This window comes from Felis catus, chromosome E1, assembly GCF_018350175.1.
Source record: "Felis catus isolate Fca126 chromosome E1, F.catus_Fca126_mat1.0, whole genome shotgun sequence".
Lineage (NCBI taxonomy): Eukaryota > Metazoa > Chordata > Mammalia > Carnivora > Felidae > Felis > Felis catus.
This window is the reverse complement of record NC_058381.1, coordinates 53,979,283-53,984,566: the sequence shown is the minus strand read 5'-3', so window position 1 is coordinate 53,984,566 and position 5,284 is coordinate 53,979,283.

Here is a 5,284-nt window from a genome sequence, read left to right as displayed (position 1 = left end):
GGTTGTGAGTTTCAAGGCCCACATTGGGAGTAGAGCTTAATGAATGAATTAATGAATGAATGAATATGAAGGCATCAGCAAGTCTGCATTTCTTCTGGAGGTACTAGGGGAGAATCTTGCCTCCTCACTTTTTACAGCTCCCGGAGACCTCCTGCCTTCCTTGGCTTATGGCCCCTCCTCCATTTTCAAAACCAGCAGAGTAACTAACGTCTTCAAACCTCTCTCTTTCTCCTTTCCTGCCTCCCTCTGGCTCTCCTGCCTCCCACTTTTAAGTCCCCTTGTGATGACATTGGGCCCACCCAGACAATCCAGGGTAACCTCCCCCATCTCAAGATCCTTAACCACACCCACAAAGTCCCCTTTGCCATGTAAGGTAACTTATTCACAGGTTTCAGAGATTAGGATGTGGGCATCTTTGGGGGCCAGTATTCTGCTCACTAGAACACTGATAAAAGCTGCTCCTTGTTCGTTCTGTATCCTTCAGCATGAAGAGAAGTTCAACAATATTTTTGAGTGAGTGCTGAGTGAATGAACGAAAGACTAGCTCCCTAGAGGCTGGGTGGGGGCAGAACCATCGAGGGGACGCCGGAAGGGCTCTGGATAAGGAGGAAGAAACCAGAGTGTAACCTGAGCTGGCCCCATCACGCCTCTTCTGCTAACTCATTTTTGCTGGCGGTCTGGGCCTCTGGCATCCCCCCCAGAGCTGCCGGTGACAGGGCATAGGAACCCCAGGAGGCTCCAAGCAGCCTCTGCTCCCCCTGGAAGGGCTCTGGGCACAGAAGCTGGGGAGGACGGCCTGAGGACCAGGATGCACGGAGGTGGCAACAGTGGGGGAGAAAAGCTATCAGGACCCCCTGAGCCCCACAATGTCCTGTCTCCTTGACTCTCAGACCCAAAGTGCGTGTCACATGACCTCTCAGTGGCCTCAGCACGCTCGCGAGCCTGAGAGGTCAGGCTCCTGCAGACGGAGCCTATGGTCTTTGGGAAGCTCATCTAAGTGCGACACCTACTGGTTCAGGCAGCCCTTCTCACCTCTCAGCCCTGGTTTCTTTGTCTGCAAAATGGGTACAAGCAACTTGAACAGTTGCAAGTCAGGACAGGAGGAGGCCCAGATGAGAAGTGTGGGTGGCTCATTAGTGCCATTACTGAGCCCGCACCCCTGGGGTAGATGGATGCCTTTCCTAGAGTAGACTTCCTAGAACCACCAGACTCCCAGAGACCAAGCTCTTGGGCAAAGGCAGAGCAGGCCCATCCCAGCTGCTGGACCTCCCTGCCCTGCACTCCAAGTGGCTATTGTGAGGCCAACAGCTGTCCCCATCAAGTGGCATCTCTGGGGCACAGAGCAGTGGAGAGGGCAGGGCACACTGGCTCATTGTCCTTGGGGCTGAGCTGAACAGCAGCAGCTGTGGGTCACTGGGGGTTCCTCTGACCTCCACTCCATCCCAACACCATGGCTATCCAGCCACCGGGCCCGTCCCTGCTGGACTTAGAGCGGCCCCTCCAGCAGCGCCTGAATAGCATGGAGCCCCCTGTCTCCTAGGGGGGCCCCTGTCTCCTCCTTTATCAGGGGCCCTTAGGAACAGTAAGCTTGAGGAAGGTGGCACCTTGGGCCTGGGGGCAGGACACCGTTCCTCACTCCTTACCTTCTGGGAGGGACGGCTCCCACCCAGCTACTCCCTGATGTCAGGCACCCACATGCGCATATGTACTTCTCACACAGCACCCTGGGTATGGTCACGCCGTGGGTCCCAGTTCACAGATGCAGAATCTGGGGTTCAGGGAGGTGATTAAATGACTGGCTCACGATCACGGGCTGGGGCCCCGCAGAGCCCGGATTTGAACCCTGGCCTGCCCAATGCCACAGTCAATACCCGTGGCATGAACTCAGGGTGCCCAAGGCGGGAGGTGGGCAGATAGATGCACAGACACCAGGGAGGAGGGCCTGGCCACACTCGGCCCGGAAAAGCACTGCCTGAGATTGATCCAAGGCCAGGGGGGACGGACTTGAGGACCTCCCCCAGTTCCTGACAAGAGAATTCTAGAGCTCCCTGCACGCCTGCTTTTCAGAACAGTGCATCTATAGAGGGAAAGGGGCAGGGTGATGCTGATTCAGGAAATCTGCAGCCGGAGTTAAGTGGGCGCCTCATAATGATGGTGATTAAAAATTAACACCACTGTTTGCAGAACGATTTGGGTGTCCACTTTGCAGCCATGAATTAATTAATCGATGAAAACACAAGCGCGGGGACAGACTCCGGGGCACAGAGGGAGGACTATGAGGTTCCAGAGGGGGCACCCGGCTCCCCACTCCGGCGCCTTCTCTGGCCTGGGGCTTGCTTTGTGTCTCTGCACAGTGGGATTGCTGGTGCACTTGGGGAGCCTTGACGTGGTAGTATACACGGGGGGCAGCCTCCTGGTTCGAGTGACAAGAGTGCGAAAGGATTTAGGAGGTGGGAGACCCAGACCTGCCCCCAGCTGCCACCAATTAGCTGTGGGACCTCGGTAGTCACCTACTTCCCTGTGTGTCTATTTGCTCATCTGTAAAAGGGGTGAGGTCTCCTGCAGCTGAATTGCCGAGCGGGCGGATGAATTAGTTTGCTGGGGCCACCATAACAAATTATCACAGAGGCGATGGCTTAAGACAACAGACATGTCCTCCCATCGTGGAGGCCACAGGTCCGAGAGGGCGGTGCAGGCAGGGCAGGCTCCCTGGGGAGAACCGTTGCCGCCTCCGTCGGGGTCTCTGGGGGTAGCCGGCCACCCTGGGTGCTCCGCGGCAGCCGCCAGAATCCCGTCTCCTCCTCCGTCTTCATAGGGCTCCTTCTCTGCGTCTCTTCCGTCGCTGCGTGTCCCAAACTCTCCTCTTGTAAGGCCCCCAGCCATGGAGTTTAGGGCCCACACGAATTCCAGGAGGACCTCACTGAGATCCTTAGTTACATGTGCAAAGATTCAAATTCCAAATCAGGTCACATTCACAGGTACCAGGGGTTAGGACTGGGTCTCCCTCTTTGGGGGAGACCATTCAACCCACCCTAGAGGGCATTTGGGGTAAGCAAAGGCTGCGAATGCCAGCTGCTGTCATTCTTAGGCCAAATCAGTGACTGTGCTCTGGGACTGGGGAAGTCATCTAGGCAGCGTCCTGGGCACACCCTGGGCCAGCCAGGCACTCAAGAGGTGCGACCGGGAGTCCGGATCGTGGGCGGGGCCTTGACCGAAAGAGGAGGGGCCGCTGGGGTGGATGGAGGGAGGAGTCTGCACGGGGGCGGGCGAGGGGGGGGGGCCTCCTCCAAGCTCGGCTCTTGCCAGTGAACCCTTTCCGGCCACCACAGTGCAGGGAAGCATCCCTGGAGATATTTCCAGGCTCTAATTATTATTTTTATCATCCCTTAAATAGCTGCCTGTCCTCTCCTCCTCCATCTACTCTCCAGGGTGCCTACCCCTTCCGGGCCGCTCCGCTGGCTTCATGATAGAAAACTAAGCTCTAAGAGACACTCGAGTTTCAAATGCCAATCTTGTCACCCCCACCCCTCTAACAGAAGGACTAACTAAACCCTGACCAACCCCCTCCCCACCACCACGTTGCTTCATTCTCCATGCCCTCATATGGCTGGCCTCCCTTCTGGAACATGCCCATCGCCATCAGACGCTCTTCGGCCGCCCCTCCCTGCCCGTGCTGAGCGCCCCCCCCCCTTACCGTTCATACCCCTGTTAACCTCCCCCTGTTAGCCATTATCGTCCCCCGGGACCAGCATGTACCTCCCCACTTGGCTGGGCTGTCCCTGGGGGCAGGAACGCAGCACTCTGTTTTGGGGGCCCCAGTCCCTTGTACGTAGATGCTCTGTGGATGTTTATGGAAAGAAACCATCGAGAGATCAGGATTTGAATTCCGTGTCACCATCTTCCCAGCTGTGTGCCCTGGGCCTCGCTGAGTCGTGATGTCCTCATTTGCCTGCCTGCCTGCCCTGCGGGGTTGGTGTGTTGATAGATGAATGTGTTCTCAGGACTACTAATCAATGCACGGGAATAGGGTTCCTGCCCCAGGGGCGCCCCTGTGCCCCAGCCTCCCACAGGCCCCGGCTCGGCCCCCTGCCTCCCTGGGAATGAAGTCAGAGGGAGGCCCGGGCTTTTGGAAACTCTTGGATCCCTTCCCCGCCCCTCCCAGCCCCGCCTCAGCTCCAGGTGTCTCTCTCCCCAGCTATTTTCTTTTCTGATCCCGAGTTCAAAAGAACACCACCAAATCGAGGAGGAGCGTGGCGACAGCCACGGGAAAACAAAAGCCAGCAAGCAGGCCCCTTCTTGCAGGCCCGCTCGGGCCTGCAGGGCGCTGCCCACCTCTCCCCGCTCGCTCGGTCCAGGAAGGAGGGCGTCGGGGTTCTGCGGGCTCCAGTGCGACTCTGAAAACACCAGCTCCAGTTGGAGGGAAGGCCAGTTCAGGGCCAGGGCGTGGGGGGAGGGGGGGAGCCTGCCCTAGTTAGAGCCCTAAAATGCTCCTTTGAAAGCACTTTCAGATGTCCCCAGCCCTGGGGGCAGGGGTGGTGTAATAATAATAAAACAACATTTGCATAGAGATTTCGTTTACAAAGCACTTTCTCAGGGGTGGGAGGCGCTGGGGTGGCCTGTGGAATCCTGGCTGGGAGGCCTCTGGTTGGTTCCACCCCCAGCCGAGCTCGCGATTGTGTGCGCGTAAACAAAGCGCTATTCATCCAACTATTTCCGATTCCTCTGGATTTCGTTCCTTTTTCCCTCTCCCATGAAGAGCACGCTCAGGGCTTGTCACTCAGGCCAGAAAAGGGATGTCAGGAGTCCCAGAGGGAGGGGTCGGCTGGGACCCGATTGGAGGGAAGTGGGGAGGCGGGGGGCGGGGGCTCCCTCCCTCTGCACCCCTGCCCCACCCACCCCCTCACCCTTTGGCCCCCAAGCTCCTGGGAATCAGAACAGCCTCGCTGTGGTCGGTTTGTGCAACTCTGCTCAAGGCTAACCTGTGGCTTTGTCTTCATGTTGAAAGACCGAGCACAGGTTTGGTAACGTCTGCGCATACGCCGTGCGTGCTTACGTGCGGCTTTGCTAATTCTTCCCCAGCGGCGCGCATTGTGAGCGGGCTGTTAGGTACACCGCGCGAGGGCGCGGGGCCCTGGGGCGTCTGCACCTGCACCAGGTGGGAGTAAGAAGACAGCTGTGCCTAGAGAGGAGCCCAGCTGTCACCTGGCCACTGGCATCCGGGGATGAGGGGGGCAGCACCAGACCCTGCCCCCTTAAGGGCCTCTGATGAGCTATATAGGGTGCA